This window comes from Sebastes fasciatus, chromosome 14 (genome assembly GCF_043250625.1).
Source record: "Sebastes fasciatus isolate fSebFas1 chromosome 14, fSebFas1.pri, whole genome shotgun sequence".
Taxonomy (NCBI): Eukaryota; Metazoa; Chordata; class Actinopteri; order Perciformes; family Sebastidae; genus Sebastes; species Sebastes fasciatus.
This window is the reverse complement of record NC_133808.1, coordinates 15,030,137-15,046,693: the sequence shown is the minus strand read 5'-3', so window position 1 is coordinate 15,046,693 and position 16,557 is coordinate 15,030,137. Positions and strand designations below refer to the sequence as shown.

The 16,557-nt window shown below is 40.0% G+C and overlaps 1 long non-coding RNA gene across 1 annotated transcript in view; it reads right to left on the bottom strand.

Moving 5' to 3' along the window:
* The window catches only part of LOC141782620 (uncharacterized), a 32,753-nt gene that overhangs the window by 6,645 nt on the left and 9,551 nt on the right, over positions 1-16,557 (bottom strand). The window lies entirely within an intron of this gene.

Genomic DNA, 16,557 nt, shown 5'->3' with positions numbered 1-16,557 from the left:
TGCCTATGGCTACATACGTAATGTACTTTGAGAATGAAACCACACTGGGCATCTAGTATAAGGCTTGTAGTGTACTGTACATAAACAAACCACACTGTAGTGTTACTTTGCCTAAGTGGCTTGGAAATAACTCAGTTGATTTATGGTGTGTCATGGGGATGGCACAGCATAAACAAAAAGTGAGATATGTGGTAAATTAACAAAACAAAACAAATAAGCATGTGGAATTGTGTTTTGTTTAGTTTTTTGTGTGTGACGCTGCTGAGTCTGTATCAATAATTAATCAAATAATTATATACACTTAATAAGCAACGAGGCACAATGTGAGAAGAAGGGATAATCAAGGCCTTTTTCTCACATTTAAAGTTTTGTTACTGAAAAGTTAGCGAGATCTGCTTTACTAATGCAAATAAATTGACTACCAATCAGTGTCTAATTCTTAAAACCAAAACAATACACAAAACACCCCTTGATAATAGCTGCAAATTCCCCAACATTGTCTTTTTTTTTTTTTAAATAGGAAATTCTATGGGGGCAAAAACAATGCTAGTTCCTACTTGTTATTGTTTAGACACACAGGAGGACGTGACAGGATCTCACAGCTGTTATAGCAGCAGCTTCCTCATGTTCAGCCTAAAACCTGAATGCCCGGCCCATCTTTCTTGCGCTCTGTTTCCATGGTAGCAGACAGGAGATTTTAGCTTTCCAGACATTTTCACATGACCAGAGATACTGCAGTGTTGTACAGAGCTCTACGTCAATTCAATTAACACACAATTGTTGACTAGGATCACTGAATCGGTGCAAGTAGTAGTGATTTCAGAAATTCTGCTTCTCTCTTGACACAGTGTGGTGGTTTTACGGTACGCATAGTTTTTCTTTGTCACGTGATCATTAAGGTTCCTCCACAGTAATTTGATGTCTTTTGGCAATAACATTCTGTTCCTCTATCTCTTTACACTGATGTTGGTACACACTGTGCGGGCCAAAAGAATGCTTGACACCATCTGGGAAAATTTTCAAAATCTGTCTACCTGCTCAAGCGTGTCTTTCAAGTTTAGGCACAGTTTTTACATTTTTTAGGGGTTTAAGTATGCTGCACAGCACACCTGTTGTTGAGCAATATTTACCTGAGCCAATATGTTATTCTCTAAGATAAGATAAGATAAGATATTCCTTTATTAGTCCCGCAGTGGGGAAATTTGCAGTGTACAGCAGCAAAGGGGATAGTGCAAAAACAAGATGCATCAGCTAACACAGTAAAAAAAGAGCTGAACAAAGTGTAACAAAATATGAACCATTTAAATAGAAGGAAGTATAAAAATAGTAGCAGTATATACAGTATTGACAATAAACAGACTATTAACAAAATTGCTCAAGTGGAAAATGATATTGCACATGGAATGAATGAATGAATGAAATTCCATCTGAAAATATCAGGTTATTGTTAGTTTTTTGGTGTGTAAGTAGTCTACTGGGAGCAGTGGCCGGTTGTGGAGTCTGACAGCTGCAGGAAGGAAGTGACACCTAATGCATTATTGTGAACAAATCGCAGCTCAATGAATGCTCATTACAGCCAGCCAGAAGTGTATTCTTGTCTAAGTTAAAATGCCCAAAACATTTCCTGAATTATTTAAGAGATTCTTTAAGAAAAAGCTGACATTGAAGGGTTTTGTCTCATGTCAGTACATAGGGGCAGAGGACATGACAAAATTAATAAAAAATGTTTATTTTAAAGGGTAACTTTGGTATTTTTCAACTTGGACCCTATTTCCCTATGATTTTTTGTTACTGACTAATAGGGACAACAATTTCTGAAATTCAGAGGTCCAGTATTGAGGGACAGCAATATTGTGCTATTATAAGTGTCTGACATTATGGAAAGAGTCTCGTTCAAGAAGAAGTCTCGTTCTGAAATCTGGCTAGGTGCCGTGTTTGCCGGAAGACAACTGTGGAATAGTGGAATACATCCATGGTGGAAACGTGAGTGCGAGCCGGGCAGAGTCTGTTGTGTTGGAGTACAGAAAGTGTAGCTTAGTTTTATATAAAAGATTTTCAATGTCATGGCTGAATATTTAGAGGATTTCGTCAATGTGGATGAGGTCTTTGAATTCGATGGACACCCGTATTTGAGCCAGAGTATACAGACACAATAATAAACAGACCGGATCAAGCGAAAGAAGCGCTGACCCGAAGGCTTCCAAGCTTCAAACCATTGCCATGGTAATTGACCTCCAAATCAGTAATCGAATGCTTCGCTCATGATAAATCCCCAAATAGCCCATGAAATAAGGAATAATTCCACAACAGTTTTCATTATTCATATTCAACATTAATTATTATTAGTTATTAGCCTGTTAGTGGCAAAAACAAGCACTTGTAGTGGACATATTGTTGCATTGACGCTGCTCACTTGCCCTCGCAACTCGTTTAGCGGCTGCCGTTTACAGCAGTAACTCTCAATACTGGACCAATTTCAGAAACTGTTGTCGCCATTAGTCACTTTGACACAAAAACATGGGAAAATAGGGTTCAGGTTGAAAAAATACCAAAGTTACCCTTTAACATAAATCTAATGGTACCAAATAGTTGTGTCTAGTTATCTGTTTTGTCACTGGCATAGAATAACAGAACAGAATAATAGAGGAAAAACAGAATAATCACAAATATTCAGAAAAGGAACATTATGAAATGCTATCAACAGTAAACTAAAAACAATATTAAACTGTCAAAATATATCTGAGGTTATTATGAACATAGCTCATAGTATAGATGCAGATTGATTTATATGAGACAGATTTACTCCATTTTCACCATTAACCGTATAGGTGTAATAAAAAGCTGAAACTGGAACAAAAATGTTCATTCATTCATCTGTAGGGAGGTTCAGCGTCTTTATGTTCTTCATTCAGAGTGAAGCAAGAAAAGGACAATTCATCTTTGTCTTCATTATCATACCCACGGTGGGAAAAAGCAGCGCTGCTATTGTGTGATAGGTAGACACAAAAGCTGAGGGTGTGAGCCGGCCAATCCAGGGCCACACCATAATGGTTGCTATGTGTGACAAAGAAACTTCCCAGAAACGTGCCTTGTGTTATACTTGTGATTTGTGGTGGAGGGGAGATTATCCATCTATCTGGCTAACAAACTGATCACTTTGCAGGGACGCACAAATATTTATCTGTGTGCAGATTTTAATAGGAATCTCTGGAGAAAATATCTTACAGCTATTTGAAACCGCTTTACCAGAGCAAATACAAAGGCAGAGTAAATACAACGAGTTGCCTGACCTGTTTCGTATTCTCCGTGGGCTGTTAACCTTTAGTCAGAGTAATGAACACCAAACCCCAACTTAGTAGAGAATGCACCTTGCATTTATGGTGTCAGTCCTACAGAATTACAAAGCAAGGGTGGCAGCCAAGGGCTTATGTGAAACATAAATACTCCCTGATTAAAGCAGAATTAGATAAAGCATATTGAAGAAAGATTGGATGCACCAAAAGTGTGAATTATAAAACCTTGTCACAAATTCTCAGAACAGCTAAAAAGCATCAGAGGGAGGATCATTTTCTTAAACTTACATGGAGAACAGAACCAGCAAAATAAACAGGATGTAGAGGTTCTACCAGATGAGTACTGGTCAGAAAAACTGCAAAATTACTGATCGTGCCAACCAACAGTCTTGAAAAACCATGACAACATATGCAAAACACAAACAAACCGCACTGAAAAAGAGGAACACATTGAAGTTGAAACTAACCTACAGGCAGGCAAGTCCTGGATTTTAGAAATACTGTGGTCATGAATCAAAATTCCTCGAACACAACCATTAGTAGCCATTAACATCAACTTTATTTATTAATTTAACCGTTTTTATCTCCTTTAATTGCAGTGTGAATGTTTTTTCAAAGCTTTCACTACACTCTCAGGTATGTAACTCCTGAAATAAATGCAGAACACTATGGTTGAATGATCTACACATACTCATTTCTTATTTCAGAACATTTCAAGAGAAATAGGATTACTGCCTCGCGGTTGTATACCTCCGCCGAACCAGTCAAGTTGCAGTTTACATCAGTGTCTGTTAAAAATGTCATCACTTCATCATTTTATCCTATTAGACATTTCTGTGAAATTGTCATAATTATCACAAGAATTTTTGAGTTATGGCCAAAAATGTGTTTTGTGAGGTCATAGGGACCTTTGACTACCAAATTTGAATCATCGGCTGTTGCCGTACAGCTCTCAACATGGCGACAGCTGAGCCGGCTGCTCGCAGCTAATGGTGCTAACAGTGAAAACAACGGCAACAGTGTTGACGGAGTTAACAGTGTTAATCTGACGGAGAACCGGAGGGTGGGTGCTACGCTTTCGCAACGGCACGGACGATCAGGACGACGTTATCAGCTGTAACCGTCATATGAGAGCATTGAAGAGTAGCGGCTGTGAGCTAGCCAGTGGAGCACGCTCACATGCACAAACATGCACAAACATGCACTGAAATGCACGTGCGGTCGGCTCGGGTATGTCAACAAAGCATAGAGAAGCTCGGATTCCAACACACACAGAGGGAGAGCGACTTCCTTCTCTGCTCAGGTAGACATTACTCCTCTATATTACACGGCTCTGTTATTTCTTTATAGCCCTTTATAGACCGTTGCTATGTATAACAGACCGTTGCTATGAGCGCAGTTCGGATCTCGGACTCTGGCAGACCGTTTTTGTGCCGTGTAATAAGCGGGATAATGTACAGCTAACGGGTCATTGTTGGAAAATAAACCCCTTCAGGGTGATGCAAGACCCCTCCGCTTCATGTCGCCCTATCGGGGTTTATTTCACAACAATGACCAGCTCGCTGTACATCATCCCTTACATATTTTTACATAGCGCTCCGGATGTTGTAAAGAGCACCTTTAACCACCATACAATTAAGTGAGAAATGTTGCAGGGTTAGTTAGGCTACACAAAGGCAACCAAAAATCCAAGAAGAAAGACTTCTTTGGCTTGCTGGACTACATTTGTACAATCTGACTGGCTCGGCAGATGTGTCTCGAGTGCACTGACGGAGATGCAGTGCAGTGTGATTCAATGTGACATGTGCATGCAACCTTTCAGCTGCAAGAGTCACCCTGGTGAGCTCAGTAGCTCACCAGCTGTGAGCCAAGCAAACCTAAATGCCCCCTTTCAGCACCAATGTCCTCATGTACTCAGCGTTACATGCTATAACTTCAGTACTACAACCGACAACAACGAGACGAGGGTTTAAGCTATAGCACGATAACAGTGATCATGTGTGACACAGAGACAGGAAGTGAGAGGAATAAAAGTGTGAAGTGAGACACCAGCTTTCACAGAGATTTTGTGGCAGTAATCATGTGATGTGAGCACTGGAAGAGAGTGTTTTAGGTCGATGGGCACAAAAAAGTGCAAAGCTGTCTTAAGAACGATTTACTTGACGGTGATTGATGAAGTGAAATTTTAGGTGTCTGAAAAGTACAACTGGAAAATACAAACATTGTGGTATGTAGGCCTATGCAGACATTTTGACGTAAGCACACTAAGGGTTTGTCCTTCTGGCTTAGATGCTGAGTAAGTGGTCCTTTCATTGGCAATGTGGGCTGCACAGCCCCGCATAAATGAATGAACACGACCTCTACAGGAACAATCGGTTATTAAGGCAATATAGGCAGATGAATTAAGAGATGGAACCAGGGCTTTTTATATTTTACTGCTTTTATCTCGTGCAGCTGTCTCTTCTGTGGTGTCTTTTTTGACCAACCCTTTGTTTACCACATTAGTTTATGAGGTTTATACTTTGTCACAGTCAAAAATCGTGTCTGAAAAATGCTGTGGGTCGTATGCACGACACGTCAAGTGCCACAATCTGTCCAGAGTGCAGACTAATAAAGACAGGAAGAAAAGAAGGAAAATGACACAAACGACAATACAGTTTTGTCATATATTGTCTTAGTAATCACATCTAAGACAGCTGGCAATATTCCCCACGAATAAGAGGACAGGGCATTGATACATCGTTGCTGTGATAGTTGTTATTGGACACAAAGAACCAAAGCTCCACTAATGATGTTGCCCTCCAGTTAGGCTAAGTCCTTTTGGCTTGTATGCATCATACCAGAGCAGGATAACGTTCTTGACAAATTCTCAGAGCTACAAAATGTGTCAACTTCCCCTCCTCCCACGAATGCAGTCATACTGGTGTTTCTCGAAACTTACAATATGGCTTTCCTGGCTGCTTCTTACAGTGTCTGAGACAATATATAACAACTTATAATGTGCCATTTTTAACTTTTTAAAGCTTATGTTAGTATGCTGGTCCTGTAATAGCACTTAAGATGGTGAAAAAAAGATTATTATCACGCCTTAGTAATAAGAAGTGTTGATAAGAATGTGTTATCATGCCCTGAGTGTTAAATCTACTTCACATCTCACCTTGTGCTATTTACGGTGTCGCTGTATGTTACAAGAGCTTGTTTGTTAGTTTGTCTGAAGCCAGTTTCAAACGTGTAAAACAGGATGTGGTTAAAGAGCTGCAGTGCCATGATGTAGAAGCAAATCTCCACTGTTGAATTAACTGTGCTGGTGACTTACAGCATACAGTATATGGACTGACATGGTGTTTAAGTACAATTTTAAATATTGCAGACCATTGCTGAATTTGTAATTCTTGTTTGTAAGCAAGTCAGGAGGAGAGGAGGAACTTGTTCATTATTTTACACACAAATTAACTGATCATTTATGAAGTATCATAACATCAAAAAATATGCTTGTATGTAAGTTTCACATGTGCTCAACGTGGCTGTGAACCTTTTCATTGCCATTCTGCTGCTAAGGCAATAGCTTTGGTCCAATTTTACTTCCTGTCAGCTACTGTGTTAACAGAGTGCTCCAGGGATGATGTATTTCTGTAGGCCAACAGGAAGTTAGCATCGCCCTGGTTCCCTCAACAAAAAGCCAATGGGATTTTTCCATGGGGTTTTGGATTATTGCAGAAAATAAGCTCTGTGGTAAACAAATGTTCAGGATACTTCCACGTTTTGTTCAGCAAGATAATCTTCACATATGAACACCACTTTTAGGATTTTTGAAGAGTGAATGCAATCGCCAGAAGTAAAAAGCTAACTTTAGGCTATAAACAAACTACAACAAGGCCGCATCAGCGCAAGTATACACAACGAGGCTGTAAAAGGCGGACGGGTCGGCGTGATGATGTTTAGCAGTCTCATTTAGCCACCTGTTAGTAACCGTCTTTTTTAAAGACACAAAGGCTTCAAAATTCACAAGTGGGATATTTACTGACGTATCTTATGCTGTAGCACAAAACGTTAAAATCTCTACAGCTTGTGTTCACCACAGACCTCATTTCAGGCATCTAACTAAAAACCCATTCAAAAAACCCATTGACTTCCAGATGAGGGAACTGGAAGTGCTAAAATGCTAACTCATTTCTGTGTTTTAGGACACATTCCTGTAGGAAACACAAAGGGGCCCATTTAGAATAAAAAAAAAATTATATTCTGTTAAGCTATAAAGCATATAAATAAGGAGGTGCATGCAGCTTGCAGTTATGTCATCAGGTAGTTATTGTACGTGCCAAGATTTTACACTGCTTCTGAGGAACATTTTGTGCAAATTACACGATGTAAAGAACACCGTGTTCATGTGTCTGAGTAAATCGTAACAAAAGCTGATCACATTATACTAGTGAGATGTGAAAGTTTAGTGCAGCAGTCAATCGAGAACTTGTGATGCTCATAAATTGTGTTTTAAGAATGCAACTGTTTGTCAAGCATGTGTTCAGTTTTTGAGTGTTGCATTATCCAAACATAGACAATGCCCGAATGGATTATTTCAATGTCCTTTTCATTTTTTACTGCTAAGCACCACGGTCCAGAGTAGAGGTAAGAGGAAACAGCTTGTTGAGGACTGTCTGAGGAATGTGCTCAGGTATCAGTTCTCCAGTACCCCTGGTCAGCATGCCTCAACTCGATGTGCACTATATCTGCCAAATGCAGGGATTTGCAAGGTGATCCTTTGTAGGGCTGGAACGATTCACCCATCTCCTGATTCGATACTATCACGATACTTGGGTGCCGATTTGATATGTATTGCGAATTTACAAGTATGGCGTTTCGATATTATGATTTATTGGCTTGCAGCTATATTTACATTTGTGACACAGTGTCATAAAAGTCAAGAAACTCCCACTACATCTAATGTGTTCTGTATGCATGTTTGCAGTAGTCTAAAAAGGTGACTATTAAGCTATGGCATTCAGATTGGGTCTGAGAGTGGTTTGATCTCCCCCGTAATTAATGTGGATAACACACACATACACTTGGAGTGTGTGTATGTGTGTGTGTGTGTGTGTGTGTGTGTGTGTGTGTGTGTGTGTGTGTGTGTGTGTGTGTGTGTGTGTGTGTGTGTGTGTGTGTGTGTATACAGCTCAAAGTGGGTCTGAGGAAGTTGTAAAGACAAAGCTTGGTTCAAAGTTTTAAAACTGTAACCTCCAACTTCTGCTATTTGACCTTTTCTCTCTTCCTTTTGTAGCGTGTTGATCATTTTATACATAAATGAACTGATCATAACATAAAAAAAATATGCTTGTACTGTATGTAAGTTTCACAAGTGCTCAACGTGGCTGTGAACACCCTTATAGACCTTTTCATTGCCATTCTGTTGCTAGGCCAATAGCTTTGGTCCAATTTTACTGCCTGTCAGCTACTGCATTAACAAACATTGCAACAGGAAACACAAAGAGGCCCATTTAGAATGAAAACAGGTCTATATTCTGTTAACATATAAGGCACAGGTAAATAAGGGGGTGCATGTATACTTAAAGTTGCTTGTAGTTATGTCATCAGGATGTTATTGTGCGTGCCAAGATTTTACACTGCTCCTGAGGAACATTTTGTGCAAATTGCACAACGTAAAGAACAGCATGGTTCATGTGTCTGAGTAAATCGTAAAACAAAAGCTGCACACATTATACTCGTGTGAAGTGTGAAACTTTGGTGCAGGACATATTTTTAGAACGGGTGATGCTCCTTTCTACAGCAGCATGTCAGCATTGTCCAAACCTGTACAATGCCCTCATAAATTATTTCAATGTTTATTTATTTTTTAATCTTTTACTGCTATGCACCACGGTCCAGACTAGGAGTAGGAGGAGACAGCTTGTTGAGAACTGTGAAGAATGTCTGAAGAATGTGCTCAGGTATCAGTCCTCCAATGCCTCTGGCTAGCATGCCTCAACTGGATGGGCAGTATACTTGCCAAATGCAGGGATTTAGAAGTTGATCCTTTGCTCACAGCTATATTTACTAGGGCGGTCAAATTTAACAAACTAATAACGCCTTAACCCAAATTTGTTTTAACGCCACTAATTTCTTTAACACATTAACACAATTGATCTTTTGGAGGTGGTAGAGGGCTCAGTTTTAAAGCTAGAGTGAAAATACTGGCAAACTAAAAAATCGAATGAATTCATTGGTACCAACCATGTCATATTAGCTTGTCACAAAGGAGGTTCAATAATATTCCAAACTTGCGCAAAGGTTTGGCAAGGAAAAATGTTATGGCTATTTTCAAAGGGGACTTTTTTTTTACCTTTATTTATTCAGGGGGAGGTTCACTGAGAGCAATGCTCTCTTTTTCAGGAACATCCTGATCACATTCACACAGTTACACTTTCACATCTGAAGTACAACCACAGTCTGATCTGCTGGCCACTGAGCAACTCCACTGGAGCGGTTGGGGTTAAGTGCCTTGCTCAAGGACACCTCAGTGGTGGTAATGAGGGAGGGGCGAGCGCTGCTTTTCACTTTCCCCACCCAGATTTATCCTGCCAGATTGAACCGGTGACCTTCCGATCTCAAGCTCGCTTCTCTAACCTTAAGTCCACCGCTGCCCACTGCCTTTGACCTTTGACCTCAAGATATGTGAATGAAAATGGGTTCTATGGGTACCCACAAGTCTCCCCTTTACAGACATTTTATGATAATCACATGCAGTTTTGTCAAGTCAGCACACTGACACACTGACAGTTGTTGTTGCCTGTTGGGCTTCAGTTTGCATGTTATGGTTTATTTTGTTTTAATGCTAAATGCAGTACCTGTGACGGTTTCTGGACAATATTTGTCTTGTTTTGTGTTGTTAATTGATTTCCAATAATAAATATACATAGGCCTACATTTGCATAAAGCAAGCATATTTGCCCACTGCCATGTTGATAAGAGTATTAAATATTGACAAATCTCCCTTCAAGGTACATTTTGAACAGATGATAAATGTGCAATTAATTTGCGATTAATCACGATTAATCATGGACAATCATACGATTAATCACGTGTCATAAAAGCCAACAAACTCCCATTACATCTAATATGTTCTGCACGCATTTTTGCAGTAGTCTAAAAAAAACACTTAACGCAACTATTAAGCTATGGCATTCGGAGTGGGTCTGCGAATGGTTTGATCTCCCCCATAATTAATGTGGATAAGAACTTGCAGCATGTGTGTGTGTGTGTGTGTGTGTGTGTGTGTGTGTGTGTGTGTGTGTGTGTACAACTCAAAGTGGGTCTGTGGAAGCCGTCAAACAAAGCTTGGTTCACAGTTTTAAAACTGTAATTTCCGACTTCTGCTATTTTAGATTTTCTCTCTTCCTTTTGTGGTGTGGCTGTTTCCACATCATGCTGTGCGCCACTACAGAGGAACTTGTAGGTGTAACATACCAGCTTCATTCCTGTCTGCACAGGTCCCGAACCGGGCAGAATGTTCATGTTAAGTTACATAGTTGTTAAGGAATAAATAGTACACTACCTACACACACTATGTATGCATATAAACACCAAAAACATATATACAGTCCAGTCATAAATTACAGTTTAATAATATATTGTATACAACCCCAAACAGTTAATTACTGCAGTTTAAAATGTCGTGCCTGTAGAGCCTTGTTTTTATCCCTGTGTTTTCTGTGTCCTTGTAAAGCTCATTCTAGCTAGAAACAGGAAATGAAATCGGGTTGTTCTCATCGTGCTGACAAGTCTGTAATAACAGCACAGCCATTTTTAAATGTAATGTCAGGAGCCTATAATCCCTACAACAGTGCAGGCACATTAAAACTCTTGTGCACACACATGGTCAGAGTTAAAAGTGATACTGCAGCATGTCTTATCCTGTTAGGTATGCAATTTACATGATCGCTGCTCTAAGGCGAGGTGGGTTCTCTGCTTCGGGTGCATGGTTGTGTAATTCTACCCAGCATCAACCTCCTCGGTTAGGAAGAATAAAGGGCAGCTTTAAACTCTGACCTTTGTGGTCTTGCCACTTTAAAAGGTTAAATGGCAAATTGAGCCGCTGCAGACATCAAGGAATAATGTAACGAGTAGCTGCGATATAAATCTGTATCACTGTGACAAGAGGCTTCATTATCACAGTAACAATTGTAGCTTTGATAATAGCAGCATGGAAAAGTATGTTTTGTATTACACTGCGAAAACATACGCAGGCTGACAAGGTTCGCAGAAATAACTGAAATCATGGCTTTAACTACAAAAGTAGAATGCAGCCAACATAAGAGGTAAAGCAGGACGGAGCACTAGTGACAAAAACAGAAAGAGAAGATTAGGACCTTAGAAAAACCTTTTTGAACATTTTAAAGTTCTACCTCCTCTCAAAAAGGAAGTTAATAAAAGAGGCTGTGTGAAAGGGACGTGGATTTAGATATAGTCATCTGACAGGAAGTGCACAGGGGAAGTCCCACATAAACTAGCCACAGATTTGAAGAAGTCACAAAACCTACTTCAACATCTGTAGATATCTGTATACAGTATGTGATGTTGTTTGATGGTGTTGAGGTCCAGTCAGTATCCTCCGCGGAGAACGAATCATAAAAAGACATTGTGTTAATTCTAGGGCTGTTCTTTAATGCATTAACATCATTTGTGGTTTTTAGTTTGTAGCAGGCTCAGTTTTAAAGCTAGAGTGAAGATACTGGCATCATATGAAACTAGAAAACCTAAATGCATTGTCACGAAGAAGGTTAAATAACGCTCTAAAGTTACGCTAAATTTTGGCGAGGAAAAACTGCCATGGCTATTTTCAAAGGGATCCCTTGACCTCTGACCTCAAGATATTTGAACAAAAAGGGGTTCTATGGGTACCCACGAGTCTCCCCTTTACAGACATGCCCACTTTATGATAATCACATGCAGTTTTGGGCAAGTTATAGTCAAGTCAGCACACTGACACACTGACAGCTGTTGAGTTTGCCATGTTATAATTTGAGCATATGTTTTATGCTAAATGCAGTACCTGTGAGGGTTTCTGGACAATATTTGTCATTGTTTTGTGTTGTTAATTGATTTCTAATAATAAATATATACATACATTTGCATAAAGCAAACATATTTGCCCTCTCCCATGTTGATAAGAGTATTAAATACTTGACAAATCTCCCTTAAAGGTACATTGTGAACAGAAAAGATATGTGCGATTAAATGCAATTAACTATGGACAATCATGCGATTAATCATGATTAAATATTTGAGTTAATTCATGACTTGGATTATTGAAGTCAGCATTAAAGCTGCAGTTTATTTTTATAAAACACTAAAATATGTTCCTGAAAACATTTGAGGCGAGAAATAGGCATTACAGTAACCAAATATTGATTCATATTTGAGCAGCGCTGCCTAGTTTGACCGTTTGATCGGAATTTGTGAGTTTCCCGTTCAGTGATTGACAGCTGCCCAGAGACTCCTTGGCTCTGATTGGTTGTCTTCTGTCGGTCGGGTGTGGTGAAATCTTGCAAATGCCATTAGGAGCACTGGGAGGAGGCAGAGGAACAGGATTTTTTCACAGATTATCTGTCCCATGCACTACTTTAAGAATATAGTGACCGTTTTATAAAAATAACTTTTAATTATATTTGCTCAAAGTTACCGACTGCAGTTTTAATGCAGCACACATACTCTCCTCCTATAAGGACTGTGGTACAACTCCAGCAAAGCAACTGATGTAACGTTACTTCTGTGAGGCTGTATCATCAGCTCTGCAGCAGAGCGGTCAGCATATAGTGAGAGCTTTGTTTGAGACCGTGACAGATTTAATAGGCTACTGTAATGTCTCTGACCAGGCAAGCCTGTAAATAAATAATGTCGAGCCACACATCAAGCCTCTTGAGATGTCTGGTGCTTCCCCCATCAAGCCACCCTCACAGCATGGTACAGCCTGCTGCATTATTAATGAGAGGAGAACGGGAGGCGTCCAGCAGAGGCCGAGGCCTGCGTTTAGACCGTCACACCCGTCACGTTGAGGGACTAAAGTGTCTCTGTGAGCCTGAATCCCCCAAGGTCTGTCTCTCTGGCTGCACTGGGTTCAGCCTCACTTAGCAGCAGACCGTCATTGTGTAATCTGAGGGGCAGCAGATGTTCCAGGAGGAGCACCTGGATTTATAAGACTACTGCTTTTTGGGAATTAAAGGAGGTTTCTTTTGGCTCACGTAAAGTCTTCAGTCCTTAGCTAACATTTGGCAATCAAACACATGATTTGACGTGTTTCCTTTCTACTTTTATACATGGAAGCACCTGTACAAAGTCAATATAACTTTGTAAGCACTTGTTTCATCCTCTGTCCTCACAAACTTTCAAATATAACACTAGAGAGACGGGCGTGCAGGATACTTCAGTCAGTGATGTACACACCCAGGCAAAAAATTTCTCAAGGTCATTATTGCAGGAGGAAGTCACCCATCCCTCCCTGCACTGTTGCACAGAACTTCCTGGAGTAATTCACAATTGATCAGGTTTTAACGGTTTTAGAAAGATCACAATGTAACGTAAAATGTCTCATTTTTGGAGATTGAAGCTTTGAAACCCGATTGCGAAAAGTTAACTAATTTGAAAAGAAAAACACCAATGATTGTGCATAGCCTTTTTCAAATTTGACTTTAAAACTTGGTCAAATCTTGACAGCATGCAGTGTTACCTCAAATAGTGTCCCACAACATCTCTGATGAGCAGTGGCCCATTTTCACAGCAGTCTGCAGTGCATTCATTGCTCATTTCATCTCCCACTCGGGGCAGGATGTGGTTGTGTACACACACCACTTTCAAAATAACTACTCAACAGCCTTGTCTCTCCTTTTATAGTAAAAGCCTTGCTCATTGTGCCAGGGGCCACAGTAAGGGACTCTGAGTGGATATATATTTATATGTGTGTGCCCAATGTATAGGGGTCACTGATTTCCTTAAAACATGCATCTTGCAGGGTCCCCTCCTTCTGCAAGATGCATGCTTTTTGTTTTAAGGAAATCAGTGGCTGGGGTAACCGGAGTCTGCTAATCCCAGTTTCAGCTGCATTATCAAATTATGATTTATGTTTTGTATTTTATCGACTCATGTCTGCAAGCTTGGAGTCCATTTAGGTGAGTGGAGAGCATTTGGCCTGAGTGAATAACAGGAAGTGGGGAAGCACACTTCCTGAAAGTTAGCAACGCCTCAACAAAGTGCTGCGCCGCTTGCAGCCAGTTTTAAAACATAAGGAGACAAAGATACATGACCACATAAGTCAAATCTAGATCTAACGCATACCCTTAAAAATGATCAAACTAACCCTTTACTGATCCATGTTGATAGCCACAGGAAACAGCAAAGTAGACCGCTGACCCATCAATAACCACCTCCCTTTATAACGTGACTCAACCTGTTCTCTCTTTCAGGATATGATGCCGCTTGCTTCAGGCAACAAAAAACTATACGCAGACAGACAGGGACCTCTGGTGACAGAGAAGAGACAAAGCCGACAAACCGCCGGTAAAATTCCACTCAACCTGCTGAGGTTTCTGTTCAGATCTATTCAGCACACATTCAATTTAAAAAACAATGAAGTGGTATGCATGGTAGTCAGTAAAGAAACATCCTTTTCTTCTGTACAATTAAAACACATATGCAATCCAGGTGGTAGAATAGTTGGATTTTTGATTTATGAAGACAGAACTCTGATTATGTGCAGATTACAGGCAAAGTATTTAGCAACACATGGCCTTTTGTCTAAGTCTTGGCTCTTTGTGTGTGTTGGCGAGTGCTGAGCTATGTCTCCCCCTCCTGGAAGAAAATGTAATTGAAGAAAAATAAGGAAAGACAAACTCTCAGAGAAAATGTACTTACACTAAAGCAGATTCTAAATTTATACTACAAAAACACTAAAAGGTAAAATAAACATACACACTTGAAATGTTTAAAAGAAACATGTTTTAAGCACTAAAAACAGCTAAATGTGTCAGGCTAAGCTTTTGTGTAAACTCAATCATATTTAACCAACAGCACAGCGTGCTCAATAACTACCACAAATTAAACAATCTTTATGTTTTTTCAGCCATTAAAAATATATTCACATACTTCAGGCAGCCGATAATATTTTCAAAGGTCATACTTGCTAACCTAAAAGCCACTAAGCTGCACAGAAATCCCGTTTGATGAAACTTAGAGCCGGGGGTCTAAATGCCAGGGCTTTCTCCTAAACAGAAGATGGTGCTGTTGTTGTGAGCATAATAGCTTCGTCAGGTTCACAGAGGAGCCCACACAGCACAGAGGAAACAGCTCTAATATATAGCATGACCCCACATGCTCGAGATGTCAGTCATACAGAGTCAGGTTGCAGACTGGAAACAGAAAGTGTGTGTGTTATTCTGCAGCACAGGAGCTCTTCTTCGGATTGCCAGAGGTGGTAAAGGCATCAAGCATGAAATGAAACGAGGACTGATTACAGAAAGTACTACATATGATGCTAGAAAACAGTTGCTGTACATAATGCCATGCACTGTACTGTACTGTATGCAAACAATTATGTTTTTGTTTAATCCAATAATGCTGTACAGAAAACAACAAGCCATTGTTTTGTGCTCTTATTTCATTCCCTAGATTATCATTCTATCGCATTCCATAAATTTAGCTGTAAACCAAAACCAATGCTGTATTTGCCATGGAAGAATTCAGAGTATTGCTCCTCCCACATAAATCATTGGAGAAGAACAATGCTTGTGTAAAGCTATCTCTTCAAAAAATACAATGCAAGTTATAAAAAGCTGTTGCCATGTCTCTTTGTTGAAAATATTCTCCAACTTTCTTGTGAAAACTTTGTGACCAGCTCCCCAAAGGTAGTATGGTTACGCCAAGGAAAGTACAACTACCTGTGGTCAAGAGAACTAAACTATACAGTTAAGCTATGGTGAACTACAGACTTTGGTAATTGTGATGGGGGTTTGTCGAAATATCTGTTCCCCCTGTGAACAGATATTACATACTTTCTGCCAACGCCACTACTCAATGCTGCATATTTGCGGCATCAGTGCCTGCTTCCCAGCAACCGCACTTCCTCCACCTCCCCAGCGTCCTCCTGGATTAGCATTTAGGAATCCTGCAATATGAGTTCAGGTTCATCTTGCTCAGTTAAGTGAGTGTTTGTGAGCTCAGAGTCAAGTCTACGCCACCACTGATTTGTTCTGAGCAGAGCCAAACTCAAATATGTATTATT